Here is a 17,713-nt window from a genome sequence, read left to right on the forward strand (position 1 = left end):
TCGGCCTCATAAGTCACCTCACACCGCCCACGGCTTCCTCGCGGGGCGTGCGCCAGGATGCAGCCGCCCCCGGCACCCCGATTGCCTTCATCCCTCAGGGGTGCTCCGGGTGTTCCTCCAGCCTGGAGGGTGTCAGGCCAAAGAACCCTGCCTGTGAATGTGTCAGGCAGTGCTGGGGGCTTCGGAGGTTCAAATGCAGCTGAGTGAAACCCTGACGCTGCTTTGGGAATAGCTGTATAAAGTTAGGTTTGAAATGAAAGAAAATGCCCGCACCACCATTTCAGGCCCGGCAGGATGCAATCCACCAAGAAATGGATTTTCCAAAGAAAATGTAAGAAGGATTGCTTAGGCTGCACGCGATGGATGTCATGGCAGAGCACCTGGACAGGGAGTAGGATGTGACAGCAGGGCCGAATGTGGATGGCTGTGGTGTCACCAGAGAACATCCACCAGCAAGGTGGAAGTGCAAGGAGCACTTGCTCCCCAGCACTGTGTCCTGCCTTCCCCAGAAGGCAGCCAGTGCTCACCCAGCTCTGGATGGGGCAGGGGAGAGGCATGGACCATCCCTGCTTTAAAGCCTGGAAGGGCAGATCCATCAACAGCACAAGTGGCCAAACAAAGCCAGGGCCAAACGCAGCCAGTCCAGAGCAAATCCTGGGCAGAAAAACAAACCACTTAGGAAATAAGAGCCCGAGAGAGTAAATGCATGCTAAGTGATGTAGATTTGTACAGATACTGCACACCCTCCTGCAAAATAAAATAAACCCTGGTACAGTGTAAGAAGTTACAGTGTAAGGGGTTTTATTTAGCTGTAATAATCACAGCAAGAGGGCTGCATACCAATAAAACCTGATATTCTTCAAGGAGGAAAAAAAGTGCAAATACAAATCAAGAGTAAAATAATTTATTTAAATGCAGATTTCTGGTTTGCTGGTTTAAATTATTTTGATTTAAATGAAATGCATCCTTTCTATCAGAAATGATTTGCTGCTACATTGCTCCAGTTTTTCTTCAGTACAGGTCCCTTGAATTAGATAGATTAGATGGACTGGGTTGAATTACAAATCAGAATTTTATTTTGACATAATTAAAACGATGGTATTCTGTAGGGAAATCAAATGCAGGTTATAACATTTCTGTAGAGAGAAAATCATTGTATATGAAATGGCTGAGAGAAGTCTGTTATTGAGTCAGACTAGCACTTTCTACATTGCAGGGTTTTGAGCGCCTGTGTTTTGTGTTTTGGGCTGTGATCTAAATCCTGTACATTTGTACTCCATCCTTGCATTTTCTACCAGCATGGTTTGCAAATGCAGATGACAGTAGCACCACGGGTTTACGTAGAAGTGTTTCCATGGTGCTCAGAGAAGAAGAAAGTATCACTAATACAGCCAGCCATACACTAGGCTTCCCTAAGTCACAGCCCCAGCTCTCAGGCAGGGACAGCCTCTCTGTGAGTCAGATGGAGTAAACTTTCTCCTGCTAGTCTAATCATGAATCCTTACCATTACAGAGTTACTGGCAACCCTGTTACAGCTGTACAGTTCATCACCTCACTTTCATTTCAAATTCAAGCATTTTAAAAATACGTATTTCTGCCATTAGCATATCACAACAAGAAGGAAACTCCAGCTTGTTACGTTTGCATCTGTATCTCTTCCTCAGGACTTAACCTGCTTTTGGATGAGCAGTCCCAGGGAGAGTAACAGAGCTCATCAGCTGCCAGACTGTAGTAAAGGAAGTACCACAACCCCATATTACACACAGAAGAACATGCACCAGCTAAGGCTGCCTAAATTTTAGATAGAGAGCTGAACTTAAGGGTGTTATTCTCACTCAGGGCTCCTTCTCTTTTCCTAGGCATTGCAGTTCTTGGTACCTTCTCCTCTGGAGATCTCCCTGACTGCAAGGAGACTTAAGTAACAGAGAGAGAGGAGCAGCCAAGTGCTTTGTTCGGCTTTGATCAGAGGCAGAAGTCATAATTTTTCCATCACCTAAAGCTTCCCTAAGCATGTATCATATCCTTGATTCATGGAATCCATCAGTTCAAGGGAAGAGGTGTTATGCATCTTTAGGATGTTAACAAAGTTGAAGGACTCCTATATATTGAAGTCACAGTACAGAAGACATTGCTTTTTTGAGCACTGCAGAGAATAGTATAAGCCCACCAATTCACATCAAAATCCCCATAGAAATAAGGTTTCTTGTGCACTTGATTAGGCCTTCATCATTTCACTTCTGTGTGCTCCAGAAACAGCTTTAAATAGGTAGGAGTATTGCAAAGAGAAGCTAAGATTTAATAAGAAAGGATGGTTAAATTCTGCTAAAAACATTTACTGCAGAAAAGAGGAAGATGTGAGAGCATCACACAACTACATTTTTCCATTGCTTACCCAGAAAACCATTAGGGAAAAGGCAGAAAAGACAAGTGAAATTTTGCAGCATATGTGCTGTGTAGAGGAAATTAATTTTGGTAATCAGCACTTGTGGTAGAAATCCTTTGCGCGCAAAGGGAAGTCTTTTCAAATACATTGCTGCTAGCGTTCTCCTGCAGACCCACTGACATCACCAACTTTTTCCACCTCTGCAGAAATGCACTTCCAGTGTGTTTGAACAGTTATTGATTGTCAAGAACATACAAAGAAGCCACAACCTCCCTCTCTTTCTCAATCGACATCTCAGAGGGCTATCAGAAAGGTCAGGACTGGGTAAACACTAAACCAAAACACAGCACCTACTCTCCCACTGAGGATTCATAACCACATTCCCTCCTACAGGACTGGGACACCTTTCACTGTTTTCAAGGTGAACAGCCATTCCAATCTTTGTTAATCTGAACTAAAAGCACATCTGTGTACTTTTAGTACCAGAACATCCAGGTTGAATGGGAAGTACCCAAGATATGTTTCCAGAGATGTACATCACCAAAATATGGTTGTGCAAATGCCCTAAAAGCATCTTTGTCAGAGAAATGATCCCATTTCAAGGCAGAATAACATTTTTAGTGATATTTTTTTTCATAAAATCATAGAATTAGGTTAGAAAAGACCTTTAAGATCAATTAGGCCAACTGTTAACCCAGCACTGCTGGGTTAGTCCATGACTAAACCATGTCCTTAAGCACCATGTCTACATGTCTTTTAAATAACTCCAGGGATGGAGACTCATACCCTGGGCAGCCTGTTCCAGGGCTGGATAACACTTTTGGTGAAGATTTTTAAATTATATTCACTCTAAACCTCCCATGGCATCACTTGAGGCCATTTCCTCTTGTCCTGCCAGCGTTTGATGGTTCCAATACCAGCACCAATAAAATGCAGAGCACGTGGAGTAATGAATTGAATTCAGCTGGTAATGCTCATCTGTTTCTCAGTGGAATTATATGACAGGTTTTGGTGTTTTTTTCTTTTCCTGTAAGAGAAGGGCAGAAAGCAGCCTTATCAAAGTGGTCCCAGCATCCTGAGAAGTGAGGCCTTTCATACAAAGACTGATGGTCTCCTATGCAATACAAATAACAAAATAAAATAATTTTGTGAAGTAAGAAGAAAATCCAGTGGTTTCAGGTTACAGAAAATCCCTTTTATCTTACAAAGGAAAATAACAATAACAAAATTTCTACAGCTCCAGAGACTTTTTGTTCTTGTTTTTCCCTTCAGCTGTCCCCAACCTTCAGATTCTAAAACTGGCAAGATTTGAAGAAGTGAAGTCTTCATCTTGGCACAGATTGGAGCACAAGCATCATCTTGTTTGCAGAAATAAAAAATAAAAAAGAGAGAGGGAGGGAGGGAGGGAGGAAGGAAGTGGCGGAAGGAAGTGGCGGAAGGAAGTGGCGGAAGGAAGGAAGGAAGTGGCGGAAGGAAGGAAGTGGCGGAAGGAAGTGGCGGAAGGAAGTGGCGGAAGGAAGTGGCGGAAGGAAGGAAGGAAGGAAGTGGCGGAAGGAAGGAAGGAAGGAAGTGGCGGAAGGAAGGAAGGAAGGAAGGAAGGAAGGAAGGAAGGAAGGAAGGAAGGAAGGAAGGAAGGAAGGAAGGAAGGAAGGAAGGAAGGAAGGAAGGAAGGAAAGGAAGGAAGGAAGGAAGGAAGGAAGGAAGGAAGGAAGGAAGGAAGGAAGGAAGGAAGGAAGGAAGGAAGGAAGGAAGGATGGAAGGAAGTGTCCGAAGGAAGTGGCGGAAGGAAGTGGTGGAAGGAAGGAAGGAAGTGGCGGAAGGAAGTGGTGGAAGGAAGTGGCGGAAGGAAGTGGCGGAAGGAAGGAAGGAAGTGGCGGAAGGAAGGAAGTGGCGGAAGGAAGTGGCGGAAGGAAGTGGCGGAAGGAAGTGGCGGAAGGAAGTGGCGGAAGGAAGTGGCGGAAGGAAGTGGCGGAAGGAAGTGGCGGAAGGAAGGAAGGAAGGAAGGAAGGAAGGAAGGAAGGAAGGAAGGAAGGAAGGAAGGAAGGAAGGAAGGAAGGAAGGAAGGAAGGAAGGAAGGAAGGAAGGAAGGAAGGAAGGAAGGAAGGAAGGAAGGAAGGAAGGAAGGAAGGAAGGAAGGAAGGAAGGAAGGAAGGAAGGAAGTGGCAGAAGGAAGGAAGGAAGGAAGGAAGGAAGGAAGGAAGGAAGGAAGTGGCGGAAGGAAGGAAGTGGCGGAAGGAAGTGGCGGAAGGAAGTGGCGGAAGGAAGTGGCGGAAGGAAGTGGCGGAAGGAAGGAAGGAAGGAAGTGGCGGAAGGAAGTGGCGGAAGGAAGTGGCGGAAGGAAGGAAGGAAGGAAGGAAGGAAGGAAGGAAGGAAGGAAGTGGCGGAAGGAAGGAAGGAAGGAAGGAAGGAAGGAAGGAAGGAAGGAAGGAAGGAAGGAAGGAAGGAAGGAAGGAAGTGGCAGAAGGAAGGAAGGAAGGAAGGAAGTGGCGGAAGGAAGGAAGGAAGGAAGGAAGGAAGGAAGTGGTGCAAGGAAGGAAGTGGCGCAAGGAAGTGGCGGAAGGAAGTGGCGGAAGGAAGTGGCGGAAGGAAGGAAGGAAGTGGCGGAAGGAAGTGGCGGAAGGAAGGAAGTGGCGGAAGGAAGGAAGTGGCGGAAGGAAGGAAGTGGCGGAAGGAAGTGGCGGAAGGAAGGAAGTGGCGGAAGGAAGTGGCGGAAGGAAGTGGCGGAAGGAAGGAAGTGGCGGAAGGAAGGAAGTGGCGGAAGGAAGTGGCGGAAGGAAGGAAGTGGCGGAAGGAAGTGGCGGAAGGAAGGAAGTGGCGGAAGGAAGGAAGTGGCGGAAGGAAGGAAGGAAGGAAGGAAGGAAGGAAGGAAGGAAGGAAGGAAGGAAGGAAGTGGCGGAAGGAAGGAAGGAAGGAAGGAAGGAAGTGGCGGAAGGAAGTGGCGGAAGGAAGTGGCGGAAGGAAGGAAGGAAGTGGCGGAAGGAAGGAAGGAAGTGGCGGAAGGAAGTGGCGGAAGGAAGGAAGGAAGGAAGGAAGGAAGGAAGGAAGGAAGGAAGGAAGGAAGGAAGGAAGGAAGGAAGGAAGGAAGGAAGGAAGGAAGGAAGGAAGGAAGTGGCAGAAGGAAGGAAGTGGCGGAAGGAAGTGGCGGAAGGAAGGAAGGAAGTGGCGGAAGGAAGTGGCGGAAGGAAGTGGCGGAAGGAAGTGGCGGAAGGAAGTGGCGGAAGGAAGGAAGGAAGGAAGTGGCGGAAGGAAGGAAGTGGCGGAAGGAAGTGGCGGAAGGAAGTGGCGGAAGGAAGTGGCGGAAGGAAGTGGCGGAAGGAAGTGGCGGAAGGAAGTGGCGGAAGGAAGGAAGGAAGTGGCGGAAGGAAGGAAGGAAGTGGCGGAAGGAAGGAAGGAAGGAAGGAAGGAAGGAAGGAAGGAAGGAAGGAAGGAAGGAAGGAAGGAAGGAAGGAAGGAAGGAAGGAAGGAAGGAAGGAAGGAAGGAAGGAAGGAAGGAAGGAAGGAAGGAAGGAAGTGGCAGAAGGAAGGAAGGAAGGAAGGAAGGAAGGAAGGAAGGAAGGAAGGAAGGAAGGAAGTGGCGGAAGGAAGTGGCGGAAGGAAGTGGCGGAAGGAAGTGGCGGAAGGAAGTGGCGGAAGGAAGGAAGGAAGGAAGGAAGGAAGGAAGGAAGGAAGGAAGGAAGGAAGGAAGGAAGGAAGGAAGGAAGGAAGGAAGGAAGGAAGGAAGGAAGGAAGGAAGGAAGGAAGGAAGGAAGGAAGGAAGGAAGGAAGGAAGGAAGGAAGGAAGGAAGTGGCAGAAGGAAGTGGCGGAAGGAAGGAAGTGGCGGAAGGAAGGAAGTGGCGGAAGGAAGGAAGGAAGGAAGGAAGTGGCGGAAGGAAGGAAGTGGCGGAAGGAAGGAGGAAGGAAGTGGCGGAAGGAAGTGGCGGAAGGAAGGAAGGAAGTGGCGGAAGGAAGTGGCGGAAGGAAGGAAGTGGCGGAAGGAAGGAAGTGGCGGAAGGAAGGAAGTGGCGGAAGGAAGTGGCGGAAGGAAGGAAGTGGCGGAAGGAAGTGGCGGAAGGAAGTGGCGGAAGGAAGGAAGTGGCGGAAGGAAGGAAGTGGCGGAAGGAAGTGGCGGAAGGAAGGAAGTGGCGGAAGGAAGGAAGGAAGGAAGGAAGTGGCGGAAGGAAGGAAGTGGCGGAAGGAAGGAAGGAAGGAAGGAAGGAAGGAAGGAAGGAAGGAAGGAAGGAAGGAAGGAAGGAAGGAAGGAAGGAAGGAAGGAAGGAAGGAAGGAAGGAAGGAAGTGGCAGAAGGAAGGAAGGAAGGAAGGAAGGAAGTGGCGGAAGGAAGTGGCGGAAGGAAGTGGCGGAAGGAAGGAAGGAAGTGGCGGAAGGAAGGAAGGAAGTGGCGGAAGGAAGGAAGGAAGGAAGGAAGGAAGGAAGGAAGGAAGGAAGGAAGGAAGGAAGGAAGTGGCGGAAGGAAGTGGCGGAAGGAAGTGGCGGAAGGAAGGAAGGAAGGAAGGAAGGAAGGAAGGAAGGAAGGAAGGAAGGAAGGAAGGAAGGAAGGAAGTGGCGGAAGGAAGGAAGGAAGGAAGGAAGGAAGGAAGGAAGTGGCGGAAGGAAGGAAGTGGCGGAAGGAAGGAAGTGGCGGAAGGAAGGAAGGAAGGAAGGAAGGAAGTGGCGGAAGGAAGGAAGGAAGTGGCGGAAGGAAGGAAGGAAGGAAGGAAGGAAGGAAGGAAGGAAGGAAGGAAGGAAGGAAGGAAGGAAGGAAGGAAGGAAGGAAGGAAGGAAGGAAGGAAGGAAGGAAGGAAGGAAGGAAGGAAGGAAGGAAGTGGCGGAAGGAAGGAAGGAAGGAAGGAAGGAAGGAAGGAAGGAAGGAAGGAAGGAAGGAAGGAAGGAAGGAAGGAAGGAAGGAAGGAAGGAAGGAAGGAAGGAAGTGGCGGAAGGAAGGAAGTGGCGGAAGGAAGGAAGGAAGGAAGGAAGGAAGGAAGGAAGGAAGGAAGGAAGGAAGGAAGGAAGGAAGGAAGGAAGGAAGGAAGGAAGGAAGGAAGGAAGGAAGGAAGGAAGGAAGGAAGGAAGGAAGGAAGGAAGTGGCGGAAGGAAGGAAGGAAGGAAGTGGCGGAAGGAAGTGGCGGAAGGAAGTGGCGGAAGGAAGGAAGTGGCGGAAGGAAGTGGCGGAAGGAAGTGGCGGAAGGAAGGAAGTGGCGGAAGGAAGTGGCGGAAGGAAGTGGCGGAAGGAAGTGGCGGAAGGAAGTGGCGGAAGGAAGGAAGGGAGTGGTGGAAGGAAGGAAGGAAGGAAGGAAGGAAGGAAGGAAGGAAGGAAGGAAGGAAGGAAGGAAGGAAGGAAGGAAGGAAGGAAGGAAGGAAGGAAGGAAGGAAGGAAGGAAGGAAGGAAGTGGCGGAAGGAAGTGGCGGAAGGAAGTGGCGGAAGGAAGGAAGGAAGTGGCGGAAGGAAGTGGCGGAAGGAAGGAAGTGGCGGAAGGAAGTGGCGGAAGGAAGTGGCGGAAGGAAGTGGCGGAAGGAAGGAAGTGGCGGAAGGAAGGAAGGAAGTGGCGGAAGGAAGGAAGTGGCGGAAGGAAGTGGCGGAAGGAAGGAAGTGGCGGAAGGAAGGAAGTGGCGGAAGGAAGTGGCGGAAGGAAGTGGCGGAAGGAAGTGGCGGAAGGAAGGAAGGAAGGAAGGAAGGAAGGAAGGAAGGAAGGAAGGAAGGAAGGAAGGAAGGAAGGAAGGAAGGAAGGAAGGAAGGAAGGAAGGAAGGAAGGAAGGAAGGAAGGAAGGAAGGAAGGAAGGAAGTGGCGGAAGGAAGGAAGGAAGGAAGGAAGGAAGGAAGGAAGAGATAGTGTCCTTTGGTTACATGGTAAGCACGGGTAGCATGTCTGGTGTGCCATGGTAAATCAGGAGTTTACCAATAAAATTTAAAAAAATCTTCTGAACTCAGAAACAGAGAAGGGGGTAATGTGGGAAATTAATCCCAGCAATGCAAACACAAAATGCACCAACATCGTTTGACAGGTGTAACTTTAACCTGATTACTGTGTGGGTGGATATTTGATTTTTACTGCACAAAGCACCAGGGCTCCTTGACAAAATTCCTTAATAATCTGGGATTAACGTTCCTCAATTACCTCACAGCAAACTACTGTAAGGAAGCCACTGGATTGCTGTGCTTTGCTGTAGTGAGACATCCCTGTTTGTGCAACCACTGAGCTCACACAGTCCATGAAGTAAAGAGTGACAGGTCTGTGCATGCAGGCTGGCACTCACAGCTGCCCTCATCCACTCCTTTCCTCCAGGGCAGCTCCTGCAAGCTCTTCCCTTGTAGCAGGGCTGCTCATAAAGGAGGATGCAATCTCCTGTGGTTTCCACCCCTGTGAGTGATGACAGAGCTGCAAACACACTGGTTTCCCTCACAAAAGCAGGATGGGCTTCCTGCAATGGTTGTGCCAGGGAGTCACAGTCCTTGGCAGCACCAGGCTGGGAAGAAGACACAGGCTGATTTTTATTGCTTTTAATATTCCCACCAAGTATTCCAGCACACAGGCAGCTTAAACTTTGTGTCTGGCTATGACTTAAATTACTGTTTGTGCTGGGTGCATTGCAGGCTTTGCTGGCTTATAAGGGGCTGTGAGTTTTTGTCCTGTTTTCACAAGCAGTTTAGGCTGGCAGGGAACAGCAGCTCTGTGGCTGAGATGGCCTTACCCTGAATACCATTTTATTTCTTTTTCTCTCTCTCTTTTTTTTTTTTTTTTTTTTTTTTTTTTTTGCTATTACATGGAAAAATGTAAATGCAACCAGGAGCAAGCACTGCACAGGGTACACACTCAGAGCACTTTTCCTGCCCTGTTCCCCCACCTTGGAGGGCTACTGGAGCCTCTCCCTGCAGGCAGGGTACCTGCACTCCCTGCTCCAGGCACCAGCAGTGCTGGGGTGCAGCTGAGGACAGCCAGATCCCTGGAAAGCCTGCCTAATCAGGCATTTTGCTATTTGTCACACACAAGTGACTGCATCAAGGGGAAGGTGATTTTCAGGCTGTTTCCTATCCAGGACTGTATTTCCCTGTGTTACCCTTGCATTCACTGGGGAAAAAACTGTAAGGTTCTGAGCTGGCTTCAGAGTGGATCACACGGAGGCAAAATCTGAGGATCTTGGTCCTAGAGGTCTTGCAGAGATCCATGGAAATTCACACTGTTCTAATCATGAAACCACAGTGGCAATGAGAAACTGACACAGTGCAAACATGAGCAAGTATATATTTAAGCCTGTGTGCCAAGATGATAACATGTGGATATGAAAAAGCCCTGCAAAAGGAATGCATCAAGGTGTGCAAAGTACCCTGTTGGAGAAGCAGCACTTTGAGTCTGCCTTCTCCGTGAGGTCTGCTGGGCATTTGTCCTGGCAGCTGGAGGAATCTGTCAATATGATTAAGGACTGACAAACTGTAAGTGTGTTTTGCTTATCAGAACGTTGTTTTTGATTTTAGTAATCCACAGTTGATTCCCGTGATGCTTGGTTTCTAAGATGCAGGCTTACAAAAATCCCAAGAATTACTTCCATATGGTTGATCAGAGGCAAGGACAAATCTCACCCCTGAACATTTATCCCTCAGTGCCCCCTTGGAATCTGGTTCAACATGCTAACCCTGCAAAGAAAAAAAAATTAAACAAACTTATTATTCTTGGCTATCTTTGCGAGTTGCATTGATTTACTAGAACCAGCATCAGGAGCAGGACATGGTGGAGAAAGAGAGAAGGGACTGTTGATAAAAAATGGGCATTAAATCAGCTCCAAATGTTATATATAATTTCACCCAAATCACTGTTTTCAAACCTCTCCTGCCTTCAAGAGTGAAGCAAAGTAAATCCCCCCTGATGCCCACAGGAGCACATAATCAAGGAATTAATTAGAACCAATGAGCATGCTGCTATCTTGCAGCCCAGCTTCCTACCTGCAATTTTCCCATATGGACAAGCACCATGTTTGTAAGTGTGAATGCCATTCTGACACAGATTTGTATATAAAATGCAACACTGTTTTCAATGGAAATCATGCCCAAAAAGCAGAATTATATGCTCTGTTAAAAACAGAGTTGAAAGCACTACCTGTAATCAGTGCTGCTAGGCATTGTTGTCCTTCTGCTTTGGCTGTGGTTAGGCTTCATTTTAAAAATTTATCCTGCTGGGATGATTATTTTTTTTTATTTTTTACCTGAGATATGGTTTAGACAGACTTATTAAAAAATCCACCAAAATAAGAAGAAAACAAAAAAGTATTTCTACCACTAACAGTAAGAAAATAAAGGTTTTTTTTTTCCTTTTGCTGAGGCTATGATTGCAAAATCCTTATTGGCCTCTGGCTTGTTTCTGTCTTGGAAGAAGAATTTCAGTGGTCAGAAGAGCATTGTCAGAGCCCCTGCTTTTTCCAACCCTCTGAAAAATGATACCCATATATGTGTTAGGAAACATTAGCTGGTTTCATTGTGCATGTGCTCAGGAGAGGGATCAGTATAGAAAACCTCCAAAACCTCCATCTGCAGCAAGGTTGTGCTGGCAACCCACAGACTGGCCACTCTTCATGTTGGAGCAGTTTTCTTGCCAAACACAATGTTTCTTGGCAGGTTTGCTTTCTTAGACACAGCTATGTATCTGCCCTTGCTGATGCATCGACAGACATAGCTCACTGTAGTGTACACACAGATCAGACAGCAACATGGGAAGTGCAAATTCAGGGCTTTCAGGAAGCAAAGCTCAGAAGGATTCAATTCCAGAAACCTGCCAGCTTGACATTTGGAGGTGGGAGGGGGAGTTCAGGAGAAAACAAACAAAAGCAAAAGCCCCCAAAACCTAAAACAAGAACCAAACCTGAAAACATTCAGAACCTCAAACCTAAATGTGGTGTCCAGCTTTGGTTTGTTTCTTTTCCATTTGAACATAAAGAGAGTAATTTTTTGTAACTGTGAGCCATGGGGTTTCCCCTTTTAAATGGGTATCACCATTTTTTTAATGGAAACCCTCAGATTGCTGGGGCATGGGTGCCTTGACTTGGATCTGTCTTTCTTCAGAGGCCACATCCACAATCCGAGAGGCTCAGGTGAGGCTGTCTGGACCATGCAGCCTCTCCATCAATGTATCCTGTCATCTACTTAGGGCAAAGACTGAGGGGAGGCCCGAGATCTAAATGCGCTCATGAAAAGCTGTAGGAGAGACAAAGCAATGCCACAGCAGAGGTGCTGTGTTTGGCTTCTTCAGCAGATGTGCTCACCTTCCTCTTTTTCTTGGCTACATTATGGTGAGAACTCATCCTCAATCAAACTCTGCTCATTCTGTATTTTCCAAATGGCAGAGGACAAGCTGGGAGCAAAACATTGTACAGCTACTGTCTGCATTTGCAAGCTTGCACTTTGTGCTGCTGCTTTTTACCCTATTTCCCCTATCCCCATCCTCGATGACATCAGTTTCTCTCTTCCTGTAGCCTGAGAAATCTTTGCAGTGACTTAGCCCTTCAAATCTGACCAAATCTGATTACAGCTTGTTTTCCTGTTGGGTAAACAAGATCACCCTTTGAGGAGCATCATTAATAACCCCTTTCCACCCAGTTCACTTCCCTTGAGGCACAACGTCCTGACATCCTTCCTTTAGGTAAATCCTTACAATGCTCACATTAATCCCCTGGTTCTCCAGCTTAATGGCTTTGCCTGTAGCAATGTAAGTGCTGCCTTACTGAAGTCCATTGACTACATAGTCTATTATCTTATCAAAATAAACCTACTAAGATAGCCAGGCATGAGATAGCCTTGGTAAACTCATTTTGCACTTGATCTCATTTCCCATTTACTGAGGTCAGGCTTGTTGGCTGCTTGGGGATCCCAGCTTGCAGAGCTTTCCAGTCTTAGTTTCTTAATGATAGCAATGACCTTTGCTACTGGTAGGAAGTCTCATTGTTGGGCTGTTTTCACATGCCAGTTCCTAGACGGGGCAATTATGTTGCCCCTCATTTCCCTTTACCACCACCCACACCCTTCTCAGCAAGGAGCGCCAGCAGCTCTTCTGGTTTGCTTCCTCCTGGCCACAGCCCAAGGCTCGGAGGGGTTCCTCACAGCCAGCCTTGCTCATGGCTGGACACAGTAACATCAGTGCAAGCGTGGCCTCGCGGGTTTCATCACAAAACAACTCAAGCCACGCATGAGCAGGTTACGTCAAAGCGGCTGGCATGTCAGGGATACTCAGTGGAAGAAAATGAGAAGGCTCTGGGGACTGAGGGCAGGATAAGCAACATTTCACTTTCCAAGCACTGGTCCCAGTGCAAGCAGGCAACTGAACAGCATGAACAGCACGCAAAAGGATCTCACACTCCTCTGCCTCTTACAGCTCCCCAGCTACTCCAGTGTGACGGCGGCGCTGACAGACTGGAGACCAACACATTTCCCACACCCAGCAAATGTCTGTGCTGACACAAAGCCGGAGCCCTGGGCTCATGCTCTTGTCACATCCATGTCAAACAAGGAGCTGTCCTGTGCTCCTGCTGCTGTGGGGTGGGGTAGAGCACAGGGATGGGGTCTTTGATACAGGATGAAAGCACAAGTGTGATTTTCTCCTCTGCTCCAAGCAGAAGTGACTGCTCGGAGGCAGTGCAGAGCCACCGTCGCCAGAGAGGTACAGATCACAGCAATTCTAAACCTAAAAGAAGGGCAGCATCCTTATTCCCGTGCCTCTCTCTGCCTCTTGGAGTTATTTTCTTCACTTTCAACAACATGAGGTCTGACACCACATCAAATATGATTAGTTTTTTTCCCCCAAATCAGATTCTCTTGCACTGTCTTGCAGATTTGTGCAGCCACATACCTGGCAGATCAGGGGCCACGTCCTCCTAGACCTCAAGTGCTATCTCAGTTTTAAGAGCAGAGGTTTCACAGTTAGCAGCTTCCTTTGCTTAATTATTGCTGTCAGGGGCTTGCCTGTCCTTTCTGCTGGATCAGGCTCATCCTGGGAACACACCAGGGGACTGAGCATCAGTGTTTTTGGTGACCCCTCTAAAGCCTTCATTGCCCTGCCAGTTTGGGTAGGTGCACAGGGTGAGGGTTAAAGCTGGAAGAGTGGATGTCACTGTCATGTCCTTGCTGCTCTTTCCAGGAAGACTTTTCCATGCATCAAAACAATGTCACCACTTAATTGCATCACACAAAGCACGTAAACAGAGAAAGGAAACATAGGCAGATAATTTTAAGCCTTGTCATATCAGTGGATAAAATAGAGCATTCAGTGGTGTTGCTCACATGTTCCTTTTCCGTCACAAACCAGAACTTCCCAATTCTCTGAAATTCAATTAATGAAGAATCAAATGAAGAAGTAACTTTTCAAATGTCAAGGTTTTTGCTGTTCCCAAGTTCTTTCTCATTAATTCTCATGTACTTTTGTTCTTCTGGTATATGTTCAAAAGCAGGAGTTGTTCCCAAGAATGGCAATATTACAGAGGGAGCTGGTGAAGAAATAACCACAAGAGAAAGATAAGAAAGAAGGCCCTGGTCACAACCCAGCATCAAAGAAATCCCTGTGGTGGAATATAACCACCCAGTCAAGTAACTCAAATCCACCACAGGGCTTTTCCTAACCTATCATACCTACAATTTCGCCTACTCTCAGTTTAAATCATTCAAGCTGAGGAAAGTCATCCTTCAGCCTGCCAGGTCCTGGTACTGTAAGCCCTCCCTAATAAGCTAATAAGAATTTCTGAGTATCATTCCTATCCACCTGCTTTCCTAAACTTCTGTCTCCCTCCCTCCAGCTTAGGTCTTTGTGCCTGTACACAACCCATGATTTCCTCAGGCATCTTGAACACGCAACTTGCTGGCAGAAGGAAGAGAAGATCTTACTCACCAACCTTGTTCTTTTCTCATCCTTATTTTTCACTACTTCTATCCTTGCAAAACCAGGAGCCTCAGCAGAGCTTTTGCTGCGATTGGAGGACTGATTTCTGTCCCAGAACGCTGAGTTCCTCCTGCAGGTGTTCTTCATTTTCCTCGCATGTGGCACATCTTTTCTACACAGTGTACTGCAATCATGTTCCCCAGACTGTCTCTTTTCCCACAGAAAGGAGAGACCTGCTCTGAAAGTGGAAAGCACATCTAACACTTCAAACATCGCTGCTTGCACAACGCAGGATGAGCATCACTGTTTCAAAACCTACACCATGATGAAACTTTCTCCCCTCCCATCACTAAGCACCACATTCCATTACTGTTTATTTTCATTGGCAAGCACCGAGGACCTCCAAGTTTAGCCTGCTGGTACTGTAGGGTGAGTTGAGAGGGGTTGTAAGGCAGGACTGATGGGCCCCTCTGCTTGCAGACATGACACACCTCTGATGGGTCCCCTCCACCCTGATACTCTCTGAAAGGACAAGGACTCAGCTGCCAGCAGCTCCTGCAAAGAAAGCACCTGAAGGGACAACAACACAGGCCCTCAGACACTGCCCCCATGCAAGTGGGGAGCACAGTGCCAGCACACAATCCAAAATGAAAATGTCACTGATTCACAGCAAGGAGCAATCAGCCTGTCAGCCCTGGAGCTTCAGATCCACCGCTGGAGCCAGATATAAAGTCCACGAGAGCTCTCTGGGATTGCTTCACTCATGTTCCCAGGCTCAAAAGCAGGATTTGGAATGTACTAGGGAGGTCCCTCCCACACTCTCCCATTTTCCATCATGTCAGTTAAGAACCTGATGAAGGGGCAGTAAAGATGAGTTTGCAGTTCCATTTTATAGATGTGGGCAAGGGAAAGGTGATCACAGTCCAGGAGATGTTCCCAGTGTCCCTGGCCTTCCTGGTTGCCCCAAGATGGCATTGCAGTGCCCCTCTCTGTGGTAAGGCAATTATCCTGCTTATCTTCTCCCCTGCAGAATTCTAGTTATTTGTAACAGTTAGACTCTGTTGTAGTTTTTACATTTTTGTTTTTAAATCTGAGTTAAAGACAGCTTTTGAAAGCATCACAAGGAGAGCAGTAGGTGCCATAATGAGGAGAATACACTGATTTTCCACCATTTCCCTTTTTCCCTGGAAAGTGAGTCAGGCCCACTCTTGGACAGTTTGTGGAAGAAGACGAACCTGGAAAGAACAAGGCTGATATTTCTGCTATAATTCTGTCTTCTTCAGTAAGAGACCAAAGTCTGAAACCCAATTGCCCAGTGGCACCTCTGGTCCTGCAAGGGCATCCTTCAAGAGTGAGTACTTCCCTTAGGTGGGAAGGCACCACTGCCCTGCTGGGACTCTGCCCAGGCTCACCACAGAGATCCAGACCTCACGTGGAACTTGCTTTGAAGTGCCTCACTGCCCCTGCTTTGAATGCACCCTGAAAAAAGTGCTATTAAAAGAATGAGAGACTGGTAAGGGTTTGGCACTGGTCCAAAACTGACATATTTTTAGGGCCCAAAAAGATTCTGTGGAAAGTCTGGGGGGGTAAAGAGAATGATGAATAGGGGAGGTGAAAAATGAGAATTCCAGATGTGCCTTTACAGTCCCATTTTTGGGACAGCTGTAGGATCTAGAACAGGGATGCTGATGTGTTTAAGTGCACCATGCATTTTTAATGTTCATCTTTTTTCTAACTCCTGGCCTGAAGGCCTCACGTAGTTCTGAGGAAATGTCCTACAGAATCAACCAGTTTGTAGCTTCAGTAGCTACCCCTCACAGCCCCTCAAACAGGAGCCCTCAACCCTTAGCTCATCAAGAAAGGCACATTGTTTTAGTCAGAAAGAATACCTTTTTTTTTTTTTTTCCTGATGAATGTGAAGGAAAATTCTAAGCCTTGGTGAGTGCTAACCACAGTGTCCAACACATGGCAGGGTCAGGTCAGCAAGCTGCTCCAATATGGTACTTTCCAGAAGGCATATCCTGGCCACTGGTGCACAGAAGCCTAAATTTTCATTAATAAAAGATACAACAAACCCCCCAGAATGGTGCAACATGGTGAGTCTAACTCTTTGCAGTGCTCAGCATCAGAAGGCCATCTTTGCAAAGGGGGAGAATTGTGCCCACCGCCCTGCACCACAGCGTGAGCCAGGGCAATGCGTCCCTGCAACATCTTGGAGATGGAGGTGCTCCCTGATGGAGAACGCTCTCCTCACCCACTTGTGGACATCCCATGGGATTCACTTTGGGATCAATGCATCTCTTTGAGCTTGAAGACTGCTGCTCTCCCCACCCTTGGTTTGCAGGCTCCTGCTGATGGTTCCTGCTGCTTGGTCATCATCTACTGTCTGTCTGCGAGGAGCCCTCAGCACTTTTCTCTGACGTCTCCTGGATGTCACTTAACTGCATTGCACATCATGTTTTCATTTTTTAGGAAGCTGAGAATTCAGGAAGCTGGAGGCAATTATGAGAACCAAACATCTTAGTGCTGCAGGCAATTTTTTGCCAATGTAGAGATGCTATCCCATCTTCCTTCTCTGTTTGAGAAGCCCTGCAACTTTCCTCTCTGCTCCTCTGTCCTTGAGGCTGGAGCAGAAGCCATCCCTCACAGACAGCAATTCAGCAAGACAAAAACAGGAGGGGTTTTCCCTCTCACAGGCCCAAACTTAGGAGCAAAAAACCCCACTTTGCTTTTGAGCACTGCACAAACCTGGGTAAATTCAGAGCTGTTCTAGAGAAAACAAAATGAAGCAGAGAAGCAGAAAAGGTCATCAGACACTGCTGGCAGTGTTGGAACATTGGCACCTTCTTTTTCCACTTCCTTTTCTGTTACTATTTCTACTGCTAGATACTTCTCAAACTCCACATTTGCAGCATGGCACACAGGAGGAGCAGATCTAGGAATGAACATGGCATGCATGATGAAGCATCGAGGCCACCGGGGCTGATGCTCCCATGCAGACCTGTGCTCTCAGCTACGTGAATTCCCCCAGGGCACCCTCCAAACCACCCAGATTTTCCAGGGACATTGACTTGCCCCCAGATTCCCCAGGGACTCTGCTCTGACCCAGTGCTAAATTTGTGATTGCCCTGAAATCCCCCAGGGCTGCAGCTCCAAAACTACCACTGCTTTCTCCCACAAGCACCAAGGGGGAAATTTTTGTTTTCCCTCCATATAAGAGGTGCTGGTACCTTCTGGGATGAACAAGAGCTCTGGAGACCTGCTGTGGAGGTGACCACCAGCTGGTAAAAATGTCTAGCTTCCACAAAGTGCAATCCCAGCCATGCTCAGTCCTGTTTCTTGCTCCTGTGTTCTGCTCCTATCCCTTCCTCATCCACTGACTAGACTCCTTCAGCTGCCTAACCACTACTAAATAATAAAAACAAAGGATAAAGCAAGGCAGTGGGATCATGAGGCACCTCAGGACACTATGTAAAGCATCACTGCTGGACATAGCAAAGA

The sequence above is a fragment of the Pseudopodoces humilis genome, chromosome 2 (genome assembly GCF_049639895.1).
Source record: "Pseudopodoces humilis isolate 2021_Gansu_Grassland_sample_001 chromosome 2, ASM4963989v1, whole genome shotgun sequence".
NCBI classification, from domain to species: Eukaryota; Metazoa; Chordata; class Aves; order Passeriformes; family Paridae; genus Pseudopodoces; species Pseudopodoces humilis.